General features: G+C 38.8%; 1 pseudogene; it reads left to right on the forward strand.

Moving 5' to 3' along the window:
* Window positions 1-8,409: 8,409 nt before the first annotated feature.
* LOC122332937 overlaps window positions 8,410-17,500 on the forward strand; it is a 13,020-nt pseudogene continuing 3,929 nt past the window's right edge.

Genomic DNA, 17,500 nt, shown 5'->3' on the forward strand with positions numbered 1-17,500 from the left:
TCATGCAGCTGGTCAGAGTCTCAGATGAAATGAAAACACAGATGAATCTCGACTATATGCTTGTTGTTGATACTGAAGGCTCTATGCTCTAGAACTGGCTGGAAGATCAATAAAAGGATCATGACAATGAACTGGCCACATTTGTTGTTGGTCTCTGCAAATTTGACTCTGATCAACATTTTGAGAAAACTCATCTGAGATGCAGGATTCTTGAGATTATTGTTCAAGCCTCTGAGGATGAAGAAGGTCAAACTGAATCCCAGCTGTGTGTGTTTGTGCATCAGAAGTTCTGGTGACATCAAGCAGCTGGAAGAGAAAATATGAGGCAAGAAGACGACTGCAGGAGAAACTGGATGAAATGACAAAACTAGCTACAAGAGGAAGTCTATGATGCAGAATATTCTAGCAGATATAATTAGATTTGATGTTCAGAAAGATGTGACATATTTTGTTCATCTCTGGAAGGGAAACTCACCAATGGCACTCACTCAAACAATCTACTGTGAGAATATTCAAGAACTTAAGAAAATCATTATGTCTCATGCAGAAATCTGATAAATGATGCTGGTACACTTAAAAGTTTGCATTAAAGATCTCTGGGATGTTTATAAAGGGAACAATTTGTCTTTAGTCTCAGAAATTCTCTGAGATTTCTAGTCTGCTGTGAAAACTGGAGACTAAATACAGCAAGTGGTCCTGGACTTCTGTAGTGCCATGATGGAAAATTGAGAACAACTGCAGCAAATAAAATAGAAATGAAGCAATTCATGATTGAAGAAATCTGCTCTTTCACAGAGAAATGAAGGAAATGAGTGAAGAAGTGGAAAATCAATGACAGAATTCTTTGAGAAAGATAGATGCAAATATATTGATTCACTTGGAAATCATCATTTGAAATCAAACTAGAGATGTTCAGGAAAGCATTGTGAAAGAAACAAAGGAAAATTAAGTGAGATTCTTCAACAGAGAGACGAAGAAAAGATAGATGCTCAGAGGATACATCATGAAAACATTTCCTATGAAAAGAGCAAAGAACTTGGTTCTAAAACTTACAAAGCAAAAATGAAGAAACACTGAAAAAGAATTTGATTTGTTTTGGCAAATAGAGCGTAAAATGAAGATCATTAGAGAAACTCTAGTAATCAAAAACATTGACATAATAGCAGATGTAAAAAGGCTTCAGTGGAAATATATTTAGGGTTATGTCTCCTCAGAAATAGAGAGAAAAGAAGGCAGGAATACAATATTTTAAATGTGAGAAGTTATTGTGGAATATGCTATTTTAAGAGGATTTGACAAAAAAGAGATTAGAGATACTGCAAAGAGCCCTTGCCGAACAGTAAAAGCATCATATTTGACATGCTCAAAGTTTGTCTATAGATGAAGCCCAGATCAAATTCATTAGTCACAGATGTTGCTTCATCAGACAGACACAATGATTCAGTCATTTAACATTTCAAGATGGGGTATACATCAGCTGTATTCAAAACTTACAGATTGGCATAAAGACGAGAGTAACGGAACACTGTGGGAAGGGATAAGTGAAATAGTGTATTCAAGAAACAGTTCTTTCTAGATTTAGATCTTTTACACTGTCAGAGAGAGCAAAGGAGAATATCACTGATCAACAAAGACTGTCTAGGAAGCCAATGATCCTGTTCTCATTTGGAAAGGAAAAGGAAGAGTACTTGGCAATATTTTCTGTAATATCAGCCGTATGAGCTGCATCAGCTGCCATTTTCTTGGAGAGATCACTGCCAGAAACTGAAAAGAGCCCACGAGCAGAGCGGCTCATAAGAAGACTGCCAGAGATCTGACAGGTGAAATAAGATCAACTGTGAATCACTGAATGAAACAGATCAAATCTGAGAAATACATCTAAAGATACTGGCAGAAGAGGAGAATCTTTGACAAATACATGAACTACATTAATACACCCAGAGATTACTTCGTGTTTGCATCAGAGATGAAGCCAATCGCTACATCAATGATAAGTCTAGTGTCAGTGTTTTACCTAAGATGAAGGAGGAACATTAAAACTCCTGCAGCAGAAGATTTTGAGGCAGCTCATGGCTTACTGATCATGTCTAAAAGAGAGAAAATGCTGGTTTGTGGTTGAAGAGTTTCACACAGCAGCCTCAGACGAGCTGATCTTCTCTGAAAAAGACTTCCAGTGGAGTCAAACATGATGATGTTGATGATTCTAACCTCCTAGAAGATGTGATAAGACAAGAACTTCCTGCTATGCAATGTCAGACATCAACAGTAGATTCAACACAAAATACCTTTCCAGTAAATTTGGATTACAAGTTCAGGCCAGATGTTTCTTCTGATTGATCAGCTTCTGCACAAATGCTGTTGGGTTTCAGTGTCCGTCTGTAAAGCACATCTGGTACTCAACACTATAGAAAACCATGATGCAGACTCACAGTGTTTCCTTTTCATCGTGTTATAGGACTAAACGGAATATTAATATTTGAATAAAAGTAAGCACCTGTTCGCCCAGCATATCTGCACATCAGCAATAGCAAACAGTGCTCTATATTTTTAGTCCTAATGAATTACAAAAGTCCTCTGAGAGATTATAGAACAGCAGGAGAAGATTATGCAAAGTGGAGCATCACCTCTGATCTCATCTGAATCTGCCCTACTGGAAATGGTTTGTGTGTCACTTCTAGAAAGATCTGGAAAAAATACTACAGTAAAAATTTCGGATGGACAAGGTAAGATCCCCATGAATGGAAGAGCATACACTAAACACATTTCTCTAGAGACTTTGGATAAATACATTTAGTTCCTCTCATTTGTAAGTCATTTTGTTTATCACATTAAATTCTCAGTTCTCTCAATACTGTACATTTGATAATCGAAAAAGATTTTCAAAAGCCTTTGAAAAACTAATTTTTAAAAGGGGACATGCAAATGTTCCTCAATTCCAGTACTCCTCTGCTCTGTATTTTGGTATGTATCTTTTTGTCAACACACCTGATCCAGATCATCAGCTTCCTATACAGGAGCACTGTGTGCATGAACAGCTTTTTGATTGATATGCTCTCTACACTCATGCTTCTATTGCTCCTCATTTAGTGAGCAGGGAAGTCTGCTAAAGTTTACTGGACATACTATCTCACGGATTTATACTTGTGCAACGTCTTTCACACATAGATACAAGTGATAGTACTCTCTGTAATTTGATATCATTTAAATTCACGCCCTGCACACTTCTCAGTACACATTTTGATTGGAACATATGGGCAATCAATTGAAATTCATTGTGCAATATCCCGATTGTCCACTTTGCAGAGCACCTGCATTTGGAATTATAAAATGTCTGATACGTATAAGAGAAATAAACAAAACATGGAGAGTGACTGGAATAGAGGAATCGTTGATCTAAAGCACTATGAATGAAGACTATAGCAATTCTTTTTAGTTTCATCAGATTCCTCTTCAGTAAGTTCTGTGCATTGCAGCCAAATTCAAGCATATAGGACGCTTGAAATTTATAAACCAAGTTTCATACAGGACAGCGCTTAGCTCTAAACTACAGGATTATTAGCCAGTTCAACTTCAGGAAATTTAAGCAATTTTCAGGTTCTCTGAGTTGAAACAGCCTAAAATTTATACTGTAAGTCTAGGACTAGGCTTAAGTCTTGTCTACAGAAACCAAGGGTTACAAACTCTAAAGGTGTGAGATTTGGCACAGAAATACACTCGTGATGTGTCCAACAAGTTCTTACTGTAACCCTCTTCAAAACATTCAAACAAGCTTATGTGTCTAGAATTATAAGGAAAATTAAATACAGTCCAAGTCCAAAAATTACAGTGTGAGGTAGGCTGGCAATGACGTGCCTTACATTTATTCAAAGGCAAATTCCTCACTGTCCTATAGTGCTGAGTTCAAATACAGAAGCTAGAATTGTGTTTTTTTTCTTTTCAATCTTTGAAGATGTTTTGTATATATATATATATATATATATATATAAATATATATTATATTTTTATATATATTGCCATTATTTCTCACAATACCATTGATATTCTTACATTGTTTCTTGTTTTCCCTGTTTGTGTACAATAAACTCACATATTTTTCTCTCATTTTGACTCACATGTTTTGTCTCTCCATCCACACACTAATTACTATTATCTATTAAATGTTACTTCCATCCAGCTCCCTAGAAAACATCTAAATTCACACGCTGGAGGTTGCGTAGGAAGAAGGGTGGAGGACAATGATAATTGTTTTTAGATTATTAAGAGGACAAAGAAGAGTTTACACTTCCACTTCCTCATCAAAGAAATGATGAAGCAGAAAGCAACAATCAAAGTTTCTGGAGCAATTGACATCAAAAGATAAAATAGTTTAGACATCTGCTTCCCACTCAAGCTTGGGAAGGTGGCAGCCATCCAAGGTTATTATAAGACTGATAAGGGATACTCTGATTTTGAACTGTATTTACAACCAACAGAAAAGTATATTCAGGAGAGTTCAAGCGGGAATATGTTTGTTTGAAAAAGGTGAATCTGGGCCTGAGACAGGTTCTGAAAAAGGAAATCCAAAATGACAATGGGAGAGAAACATGGGGGATTTCTTTATTGTCTTGTCTGTAAGATTCCCTTTGTATAAATCTGTCACGTCCCAGGACTTATATGATGTTGTTTCAATGCCCATGTGCTCTGTAGTGCTCAGCCTAAGTTTCTGTCTTGAGTTAAACAGTTAATCATGTCTTGTGTTTAACTGTCCGATCTAACTTGTCACTATGTGATGTTATGTGTGTGTGCAAATATTCAGTCTGGATTTGGCTCTATGTTTAGATTGTCTTAAATTACTTTTAGTTAACCTCCTTATCCTTGGAGTGTCTCTGCAGCACTGTATTGTGATAGAAGACTGACCATCACAGTAGCTCTGTGGTGTGTTTTTCCTGCCTCTTTTGTTTACTACATTTTGACCATTTTTTTAAAATGTTACTTATCCCGGATGTCTTACCCCAAAGTCCTCATCCTCCTGCTGGAGCAGGGGATTGTTCTCTCGAGGACCACAGAGAGGATTTTGTGTACCTCTCTTGCTGCATGTAATACCCGGATACAGCCGCTTTCCCTTAATGGGACTAAACATCTCCACATGAGTGCAGTTGTCCGGGATGGTCCTTGAGAGAGCAATGCCGCTCCATCGAGTCGGTGTTGGAAAGCCATTCATCAATGACTATTCAGTTCATTGACCACGACACTCCACTCCAACCAGCCCACCATCTCCGCTGCATGGAGACACAGCCTGGATATACAGTGATGGAGAGCCGCAGTTCCCTGCGACTGAGGAGCCATTACCTTATGGAGCAACAGAGCAGAAAAGTCGCCTCGGAACCCAAGCTTGTAGCGTCACAACAGGTGCTTGAGGTGGCAACAGAGCATGCCACGGGTGGAGAGAGCCTGGCACATGGGAGAGTGAGGAGTGGAGCTCCACCCACTGCACCCAGGCTGAGAGTGAGATTTTTATACATCTGGGGCTTCTAGATCTAGAGGAGCTAAATCAAATCACTGGCATATTGATTTGGAGTGCGACCTGGCCCTTCTGTCCAGCAGCCCGGAGTCCCGCTGGTCCTAGTCAGCCCAGATAAGGTTCAAGATTCTCCAGTGACCGCACATAGGCCCTCCGGATCCTCAGTGTCTCCCTGGCTCTTCAGCTCTCTGTTCTCCTGCCCCGGGCTCTTCCGCCGCTGCCATCAGTCGGTCATCTGGAGTTGGGCCATTCCTCTCCATGGCTTCTCTCTCTATTGGACTCAGTTTGTTTTCTGACCCATTGGGGTTCATCCTCCACCTAAACCTCCTCCCAACTGCCCCTCCCCATGTTTCTGTTTTTAGGTGCAAGGGACACTCCTTTCCAGGAGAGCTAAAGCGATATGTCACAGCTCTACCCTGGAGCACTACTGACTACTGAATAAGCTAAGCACTTTCCAGGTTTTAGATATTAGCTGGCTCATTTGATTACAGAAGGATATATATATTGGATATATATATATTGTTTACTTTGAGTATAAACAACACATTTTAATTACAATAAATGTATGCATAACATTCCATCCACATGAGGTAGTTCACGTAGAGCAGTATGTGCTATTTGCTTAACCTACCTTATAAATGCAGGAAAATGCATTGTATTGTATGAGATAAGCTCTCTTGTGTCAGAGAAATAGCTCTTAGCGTGTATGATGTCTCTGCTTTGCAGGAATTTCCATCACATGATTGCACATTCCAGGCCGAGTAGTAGTGAAGTACATTTTTGAGTATCTGTACTTTACTTGAGTTAATTTGTTCTGGAAACTTATGACTTCAACACTACATTTAAACACTAATATCATTACATTTTTACTCCACTAAATTTCTGCCAAGAGGTAGAATGGACAGTGTGTAGTTTTTTCTTCTCTAGCTGTGGTGTTTTTTTACAGGTAATAGACAGTAATAGCTCTTGAAGTCATGATGTCATTTTCTAGACCATTCTTTTGAATCCTCCTGTCAAAGATGACAACTGATGACAAAATGGAAAAAGACGTCTCAGTTTTTGCACAGTTTTGCACAGTTTTTGCATCCATGGCCATCCTTAGAAAGTATTGTGTGTATTCAGTTGGCTGCTTCTAGAGTCTTAAATTATTGCAAGTATAACATACAACAATGCAACAATAATTTAAATTAAAATTAAATTAATTTCAATTAAATACTAAGGGATGACTTTCCAAACACACTAGAAAGTACTAGTTCAAGATGTTTAATATAACAGCAATGCAAATCACGTTTATTCAGTGTAAGTTTGTCCTCGTCAATGTATATGTGTAGTTGCTGTCAGCCTGAGTTTTCCTTCTGTGGATTAATAAAGACAATTAAATGTCTTCGTCATGTGCTCCTTCCCTATGACACCATGACAGTACCAGTGTGGGTGTTACCCAGAAATCAGAGGCAAAAGAATCCATGTGCAGTGTTTTATTGAAACAGACAAATTCAAACAGGCAATGGTTAGAGATCGATGACAGGGGTATCAGAGGCAAACCAGAAGCATAAACAATACCGGCTAAATGTTAGGGGGCAGGCAGCAAACAATCAGAGTTCCAGATGCCCGAATCACAAGGGAATCAAACTGAGAGAAACAGTCCTGAATCATACACAACAGTGTAAGCGTCCCCTTTTTCCTGCAGAAGCGGAATCCAGAGGCTCTGGTCGAGAAGGTCAATGAGTGTTCGGTCTTTTCTTTGGCGTCTCATTAAAAATCACTGATATTTATTAATCTTTTGCATTTCTAATTGTAGTACTGACCTTATACATAATTTTATCTGACTCTCCAATCTTTCGTGATTTTAGTTATATTTATTTAAATGTAACTCCTGATCCCTCTAGTTGTGATTAAATTTGGATCATTAATTAACTACAATATTTCCTAGTTTAGACTTATCGTTCGTTAGGAGTCTGGGTCGCTCAGAGACCTTGTTTGGCCAGAACAGACTCACAACACATCTGGGCTAGTCCAGGTCTTGGTCAGAGGCTAAGACTCAAATATCCTCGATAGACTCAAAAAGAGTCATTTTTATGTGTTCCTAAGTAATAGCATGCTAAGCCAGTTTGGTGGCCAGAAGTCAAGATCTCAAAACGTGTCCTGGCTCCATCCACTGATCGTTGATCTGACTCACCCTCAAACCTCAGAAGTCACTAACCTACTAGAAAAGTTATTTCAGACAACATTATAAGCTAAATCAAGATTAAGGCTTTATTTTGCCAGGCAAGAATAGGTTCTCCAAATTGGTCAAATTAGACATTTGTACAACTGATTAACAGGGAACTGAAAATAACACAAAACAAAATAAAACAAACTTAAAAGGTCATTATACCTGGTCTTTAGAAAAGTACATAGTGTGGCGTGTGAGGACACACGACACTACATGGGCCGATCTGGCTATAAATCATCTTGTTGTGTTTTGTCACTTTCCTTATATACTCAGACCAGACAAAGAGATCCCAAATGTAGTTGTATAAACCTTTTTTGGTGTTTAGGTTCCCGTGCTCCAGTGTCACACCTGGCTGGAACACGTGCAGAGACTTAAAAGGAGGATACACCTCCTTCTCAACAGAACACAGTTCTATCAAGTTCTCAATCTTCTCCATAATATAAGTGATTTCTGTAAAATTGAGACCAATTTACTCAATCGCACTGAGACCATTCAAATGAGACCAAACATGAGAGTGAAGAAAGTAATACGTTCATAAGACACATGACATATAATGTCTTATTCCTTAAGAACTTTAAACCAAGTCTTCTGGCCAGAAGGAGCTGCTCGAGCTATTAAAGGAGTAATCATTGGTTGGAAAGGTGCTGAAAAAGCTGATTGAGTATAATACAATGGAAAAAGCCTTCAAAAGTTAACAATGAGAAATACAAAATTTATGTGCTTGAGAGGGTACAAGAATTGGCTAAAATCCAAGCCACAGCTGTCAGCAGCAGCAAGAGCAACAGCATTTGACGCAGCGGTAGCAGGATTTGAGGCAGCGGCAACAGCATTTGAGGCAGCTGCAGCAGGTGCAGCAGCAGACTTTGAGGCAACGGCAGCAGGGCAGCAGCAGCTTTTGAGGCAGCTGCAGAATGAAGAACAGCTGCAGCAGTCGATGCAACAGGAAGAGCATCTGCAGCAGTTGGGGCAGCGACAGCAGTTAGGGCAGCAAGAGGAGCATGTGCTGCAGCAGGAGCAACAGGGGAGCAGCTACAGCAGTTGGTGCAGGAGGAGCATTTGTAGCAGTTGAGGCCAGCTACAGCTGTTAGGGCAGCAGAGGGAGCATAGCAGTTGGGGCAGCTACAGCAGTTAGGACAGCAAGAGGAGCATTTGCAGCAGTTGGAGCAGCTACAGCAGTTAGGGTTCAGCAAGAGGAGCATTTGCAGCAGTTGGAGCAGCTACAGCAGTTAGGACAGCAAGAGGAGCATTTGCAGCAGTTACGGAGTTAGCAGCAGGAGCAATAGCTGGAGATGCTGCAACAGCAGCAGGTCCTGCGATTCTTCGAGGCCTTCTTGGTTGTTACTCTTGTGTGAACCATCAGAGGAGGAGTCACTGGATGGAAAGATTCAGGAAGAAGCTGATTCAGTGGACAATGCAATAAGAAAGGTGCAGAATTTAACAATGAGGATCCAAAAAAATGAACTTAACACTGCTTGTTGTCTTATAGAGGGCCACTCTAGTGTTAAAACTGTTTATATTTTTAGATAATTAAGTCATTCATCAAATGATGATTAGTAATGAAACCTGCTGTGAACAAATAGCATTACTGAAGAAAATATAAACAAGAGAAACACAAGAACTACAACTCACTTCCAGGTGATAAAATCAGCTGAAGATAAAAGAAGACATTAAATCACTTGAGATCTAAGCAGGTGAGTCCAAAACAAGCAGCATTGCTAGTTTCACTTATCACTAACCAAGGGTGTGTTTCCCAGAAGCATGCTAACTATGGTTGTCTTGGTAATGCTGGTAATGAGGGAAATTGTGTAACTCAACAGCTAAACAAATGCTGATATTGAAAACCAAGGGTCAATATCCGAACTAGCACTGATCACAATAATGGTGAATTTCCATTTGTGACTTCTTTCAGTGACTTTCAGTACTTATTAAATTCAGATATCTTCAATAATTGTCAATTATCACTCATTAACTTAACGCTGTTTCAGTGTCAATTTTAACACTCTTGAGTGCAGAGCCAAACTCAAGGAGAGTTCATTTTAAAGTTCATTTAAAACAAAGCTTACAGTGTAAAACTGTGTAAAATATCTGTCCGAAATAACTGTCAAATATAAAGAAAATTACTGGCGTATTTGGTAAACATTTAATAAAACAGGCTTCTGCAGTCGTGAATAATGTAGTAGCACAAGTAAAGTCATGTTGAGGTGTGGTCTTTAAGATCATTTTTACAGACAGAGTAACTTACAGGATTTCCTGAGTGGCACCACCTGTTTATCCACCACCTGTTTCTTCTTTCACATGGTCTTTAACAGCGCTATGAAAAGATTTAAGACAGATTAAATATATGAGACATTCAGAAGTTAGAAAACAACATAAAATGAAAGTTGAAGACACACCAGTTGTCTTGAGGTTGCTCATGGATGTCTGGAAGTACCTGTTGCTGAAGTTCAGACCCGTCCATCTTATAATGAAGCATGGGAAAGAGGGAGAGGGAGAAAGGGGTTGTGTATGTATTGAGTGATGTTATTCAGTCACACTGATGCAGGGCCATGGGCTATTTGGGCAATTTACTCTTGATTTTCTGAGACCTTGCATGTACCAGATTTAAGTCTAGGTGTCCTGCAAAGAGAATATCCAGGGCTTCGAAAAATGTGTGGAAGTTTCACCATAACCACTCCATCTCCTTAAAAATGGCCGACGTTAACTATATCGGGTTGCTGATTGGAGCACTTATGCATTTTCCAGATGAGAGTGAAAAGGTCTTGGCGCCCAGTCATTTATGATTGGAAAAATAAATCGCTTAAAATAGATCACTTAAAATATGGAAAGGGTCTATTAAGCTACGTTTATTTTGTACGCACTCACCATAATCGAAACATTACGCTTTTGTAAAATAAAGAAAATAAACTTTCAGTCATCTCAGTCTCCAATCAAGATGCTTGTATAGATCGTTTGTACAAATCCCTGAAATATGACCCATCTGTCACGGTTTCAGTCCATGGACTTCACTTCCCATCAGCCACTGCACTGATGACACACACACCTGACTCATCACACACTCACCTGCACTCAGTCACACTCACGCCATACTCCAGACTCTGTTCAGCGGGAGTATTGTTTAGCGTGTACAGAGCCTAGCCTGTGCTACTCTAGTCTTGTTTTGTATCTCGTTTGTTCCCTGTTTGTTTGCCTTTTATTCGTTTGTTTCATGGAGAGGAATAACCTTTATATTTATGCCTCAGAAGAAGAACCCGATGCTACAATATAAAATTAACACAATATAATATAAATGTTTGCACGATAGTACAAGTAATGTCTAAGAATGTTTAGAAAAGTCTTTACTGTGAAATACTTTGATATCTTCTCGACGCAGATGTTTATAATACGCTTAACAAAAGAGTCCCGCTGGTTTTGAAATATCAAGTAAAGTTTTTTTCCAGGACTGGCAGCGAGGCAGTGACTGGAGGGAGTGACCTCAATTCACATATTTTTTGTCATTTATATGTTGATTATACTATGTTATTAATATGTTATTATACAAATAATACTCACATCCTTTCTCTCAGGTATGAGTCGCTAAATGTTTATGGTCATTGTCACTCTTCGTGATATGGCTTTCTTAACAAAAGTTAAATCAATGTATTGTTTTCTGAAAACAAGTGAACAGGACGCTTTTCACACCCTAGTCCATTTACTTTTAACGTTACGTTTTCTCTAGTGCTTTTAACAGCACATTTGCTGTGTATGTTGATTTTAGTTCATTTGTAATCATCATTGTTTAGTAACTCAGTTCAATATTTGGTCCCACTTCATATTAGGTGATCTTAACTACTGTGTACTTACTGTACTGCGTTCATATTGTACTAAAAAACACTTTTGCTAATATTGATGTGGGATGCGGGTAAGGTTAGGGGGCAGGTTTGGTGGTTTAAGGGTATTAAGGTGTAAGGAATGGGTCAACAGTGTAATTTTAAATGCAGTTACAGAAATTGATCACGGGTGTAATTACTTACTTTTAAAATATTGGTACAATGTAAAAAACATGCACGCATGTAATAAGTGCAATGTTCCAAATGATTAATTTCAAGCGCATGTTAATTAGGGCCACCTAATATAAAGTGAGACCAATAATTCTTATTTTTGATTAATGTTTGAGTAGAAATTATTTTTTGTTGTTGATTACATCAGCCCACACACACACACACACACACACACACATCACCGTTATCGGTTGTATTTGGTTCACCTACAGCTGATGGAGGAGGGTGTGGGCCCGGCCCGGCCCGTGGCTGGAGAGTTATCATGGAAAGAGGGGGAGCGGATACTGGGCCCCAATCTTTCCAGGTTGTGGGGCCCGGCATTTTTTGGTTAATATCTGAGGCTTACTTGCGGCTACAGAGGGCGAGGAGTTTGGTTCCAGCGGGCACCACTTCCCTCATTTGCGGGTTCATAAGAGCGGATGCTGGAGAGAAGGATAGAGAATTAATGGTTTGCCATGAATGTGCTCCTTAAAGCAATCTTTAATAATAAACTCTTATCATCATTATTTTGAGTATAGTGCACTGTTAGAAGCCATTGTTTCTCTCCTATTGAATACTGAAATGCAGTGCGGTATTTGAGTTGCAGTTAGTGTACCTACTTATGTAATACTTGATCTTTATGGCTATCTCATGATAGAGGACCTCAGATGATGGGTGATGAAAGAGTCAGTGCTTACATCAGCAAAGAAATGCAGCTGCTTTATCAGCATCTTTCTCACACGAGACCAATCTACTTTTTTCGTGCTGCTTTATCAGCATCTTCTCACCGCAGCATTTGGGCCTGTTTTATTCATTTTCTTGCTATACATGACCCACACATACTGAAAGGAGAAGCTTGAAGAAGTTGCTTTTGAAACTCAGCATTAGAAAAAAGCTATTTTTATTGATGACTAACGATTACCGTTTTCTGACATGCGGTAACAATGTATTTATTTATTTTAAGGTGTCCTTGTTGCATAACGTTACATGTACAATAAATTATCCATAATTGCATGCAAGTAACCATATTTTAAACCGTAAAAATATTACGCATATTACTTAATATTACTTAAACGTGTAATTACATTGTGACAAGGACACCTTAAAAAATATGTAACTGTAAATATTATAGATATTTATATCTGCAATAATTCTAAATTATTTAAAATAAATCAAAATTATTAATTAGTCCAAAATGATCTGATTTAGTGTACTTTACAAACGATCTAATATTCCATGGAACATGGCGTGGGTGATTAGGAGAAAAAAATGCTTTTTCGCCCCTAAATATACATCCCTGACCACGTCCAGGACATTTAACAGACCCTGGGAGCGATACAGTGATCATGCCGTCGTAAAAAAAGTAGTACTTTAACTCACTTCTCTCTGTTTGTCCAAGAGAATCAGGACCGAAAGAGAAAGAGGTTATTCTGGCTGTACCCTTTATACCCTTCCTGTTTTCCCAAAATCACCCTGTAATAGTGTTTCCAAAGACCTCCTCAAAAATGGGCTTTTCTTTAAAACAAACAGCAAAAAAGTCAGCTGAAGATTGAAAAGTAACAAAATCTCTGAGGATACCGGCTTTACTTTATTAAGCTGTTTGAATTCATTCTGTGCGATGTATCGATGACTGAGTTGTTTTCGTGAATGAACTAAATGCTGAATCAATCAAACATGTTTTATTAGACGTTTCGTTTCATTAGTGGAACCTTTGTTTTGGGCCGGTGTCCCTTTAATTAATGAGTACTGATATAATGCATACTCTGCTTATGAGTATACTGAAGCTTATGTGTAACTTTAATTTTTTATGTTTTTTACTTTTTTTTAATTTTGAGATAAACAGATCACAAAGAGAAACTAAACTCACAATGAAAACAACGGCAAAAATAATGCGCTTGTGCACTCTCATAAAAAAAGTATAAAAAGCCGTCTCTGCGACGTTACACTTTGTACCTTTTAGCTTCAAATGAAGTACTGACACGTTCCTTTAAGGTAACAAAATGAACCGATTAGGTACAAACATTTCTCCTTTGAAAAGGGTTTTGTACCTTTGTTTCTGAGAGCGTACTACGCCGGCACCCAGCATGCACTGCAGCATGTGTCAGATACAGCGGGCTGTAGAGCCACAATGATAAAAACCTCACCTATATGGCCCAAGTAGACTTAATAAAACTGCACGAATGGACTATTAGACAATGATAGCGTCATCTGATCAAGATTTCGTCTTTGCTGCTGCAAAAATGAAACATGCAGCGCTTCTGCACTGGAACGAGTTCCTAGAACCACTGAGGGAAGGAAGTTCAGAAATTAAAAACCTTAGCCTCAGAAATTAGAAACCGTTTTGTTACTAGGAACACCGTTTGGGGGAACTAAACTAGTTTTCTTGGAAACATCATGCCATGGTTCAGTCATTAACAACAGCTTTTTTGGAAACACATCCCTGGTTCTGAAAGTCCGGTGCCTTTTTGGACATCATAAAATTTCTCCATGCACCTTGAAATATACATAATTGTTCTGAAAAACAGCGATTATTATTTCATCACGACAAACTTTTACTTACTGCTTTCTCAGGCAAGACTAACCCATCTTAAAACATCAGTGCCTTTGTTTTTCTAAAAGGCGAGCATGTTTCATTTCATGTCAAAAAGCCATTTAAGACACACAGTACATCAATATTTTCTTTTTAATATTCAGTTGATAATCCCAAAATGGTCTCCAACTCACCAGTTTTTCCTTGAAATCACAAATGTATGTATCTTGGGACATCTTTTGTGCTCAAAAGAAAACATAAAACGCTAAATAATAGCATAGTAAAGACCCTTTTCCAAAAGCATAAACATAAAGTAGCTCTTTAATTACTTACTGAGGAAGCATTACTTAGTACTGAACGTTTATAAAAGTGTTAAATACTTAAAAAATGGTAAACATAGCTGTATTTATCACATATTCTCATTTACTTACTTTTCTTTTGTTTTGGTAAAATTATATTTTGATTGGTCAGCTGTTCTGAAATAGTTCATATTTACTCTCCACGGTGTGATTTTTGGTCAGTTTGGTCTTTTTTTAATAAACTGGGGTGTATATGATGTGCTCAGTCCTCCCACAGAAAACGCATTTTCTTCAGCTGTCCGGTCACCTCTTCTTCAAGAAATAAAACGTGAAAAGAGAAACTGCTTGAACACACTTAAATGAAAGAGAGAAGCACTCCTGGAAGAAAAGAAGAGGAGAAGTGTTCAGATGATACTAGACATTGTGAAAGAGACTGAATCTCTGAGAAGGAGAACTGTGTCTGGGATCTATCAAACAGAAAGTAAAAACTTTGACTTCGCAGAGTTTTTGAAGAAAGAGTCTGCATTGGAAGTGAATCGTGGAGGAACAGAAAACAGCTTCTCCTCGTGCTGGACAATGTTCAAGCAAATAAGTTTCACATTTTTCTCAGTGAATGCATGTCGACTGACATGAGATTTTCAGCAGATGTCAGCAACATACCAATGAAACAAAACAGATCATTTCAGAAATGATGCTACGTGCAATAAAATGGATTGACAAAATTAAAACGTATTGCATTTAATATGATGCATTGCTCAGGTCTGGTTCTGTGGGCCTCTCCTCTGATCTTCAGTTTTATATTTCCTATCGGATCCCAGAGGTTTCTTGGCCGTGTTCATCTTCTCATCATCCTGGTACTGTAGCTGATGACGTTCATTTCGAGATAAGCTTTCAAACTACTCATAGATTTCCAATTTTTGGTGTCTTTGCTTTCTTTTGCAGCTTAACTTCTGAACATATCTTTTGTTGTTTTCAGGGATTACCGGGTTGTTACTGACATTTGTTGAAAACACACACAGAGAGAAATGACAAAACTAAAAACAACAAAAACACTTGATGCATGTGAATTGGTCAAAAAGCAACAGCAAACAGCAGAGCTCTGCAGCCATCTACTGGTGAAAGTGATCGTGTTTCTTTCACAACTCTGGCACGTTGTCACGCTGAAAATGAGGAACGTCCTCTGAAACGATGAAGACTCTGCTTCTTCTGCCATCTGTCCTGTGTCCGGAGTAAAAACACCAGCACGTCAAACTGAAAACAAAGGGTGTTCATTTAAACACAGCTCTTTAACATTTCATCTGTTAATAGTACTAGTGCATGCGTTAACTTTTAGCTTCTGATCAACTTGCTAACAATGAAACGCATAGCAAAGCCTAACAGAGTTTCCCACCATTTTGGGCTTTAGCTCAAGATGCTAACATCAAACGCTAGCTTATGGCACGTCTATAGATATACGATATATATCGTTGTTTGTTAAAAGTGATAAATGATAACTACTACTGTACTATAAAGGACAGGAGGGATACGTATGGCTTTTTTTATTCCTGTAAGGTGTAGGTTTAGGGTTACAAAAAACAATATTTAATTATTCATTAATTGATCAGAGCTAGCCACATCTCATGACATCTGACTTGTTTTTATTGTTTTTTATTAAAGAAATGACAAAGATTATATTTATGCACTCGTGCTGTTACTTAATAGAGTAAACATACACAAAAGATCAAAATTACGCAATTATATTATGATAATTCAAACAGAATGTTTGAATCAGTAGACAAAGGCAGTCAATGGGTGTAGTGGAAGAGTTTTATTTAATATTTTCAAGACAAATATACCTAAAAGCATTATATTCGGAGGTATATTTTTTGTAGTCATCCGAAACTGATTCAGTACCAAAGTGCCACCAAATTATAGAATTACTATAATACTATATACGATTTAATCATTTCCGCCTCCGGGCCAGCAGGAGGCGGAAGCGCTTTCTAAGTCGCTCGGGTTTCCGGTCGCAACTAAACACCCGCAGAAGAAGAACGCGTCCAGCAGACCGCCGTTCAGATGCAGCTGCTCAATGTCTACCGAATAAACACAACATGCAGACTTTATCTTAACATGTTCATGTGTTGAGAGCATCTTTACGCTTCAGCTGCTCGTCGACCGACCGGTAAGAAACACCTGTCGCTAATCATGCTAACGATAACAACGACAGCAATGACAGTGAATATATATATATATATATATATATATATATATATATATATATATATATATATATATATATATATATATATCTCTGAGAGTGCGGGGTTAACGCTGCTGTGCTTCAGTCACAGGGTTCAGAGCCGATAATGTTCACGGACATGGACTACGAGCTGGAGGAGGACAAACTGTGAGTATCACGGACATCATCCAGCGATAATTAATATTCACGTTTACTCGACGTCACATCCGGCGGGGGGGGGTTTGTAGACTTCTGTGTCGGTCCCACTTAGAGTTGAGCGTTACGAAAATGTTGACCGTCGTGTGTGTGATTTGTGTCCAGAGGATTCCCACGGTTCCCGGGACGGTGACCCTGAAGAAGGACTCGCAGAACCTGATCGGGATCAGCATCGGCGGAGGAGCTCAGTTCTGTCCCTGTCTCTACATCGTCCAGGTCCAGACCTTCACGCACGCATCTTCTCCATCGCTGTCCTCAAATAGTCTTCGACTGAAGCTCATTTGAGGTGTGTGTGTGTGTTCAGGTGTTTGATAACACTCCTGCCTCTCTGGACGGGACTCTGGCCGCCGGTGACGAGATCACGGAGTCAACGGCAAACCGGTGAAAGGAAAGACTAAAGTGGAGGTGGCCAAGATGATCCAGGCGGTGCAGGTACGACATCTAACACCAGCTCGAGTCAACGCTTCTGACATCTTTATGTCTTTATAATCACTCTGAGCTGGGATGAC

This window comes from Puntigrus tetrazona, chromosome 3 (assembly GCF_018831695.1).
Source record: "Puntigrus tetrazona isolate hp1 chromosome 3, ASM1883169v1, whole genome shotgun sequence".
Taxonomy (NCBI): domain Eukaryota; kingdom Metazoa; phylum Chordata; class Actinopteri; order Cypriniformes; family Cyprinidae; genus Puntigrus; species Puntigrus tetrazona.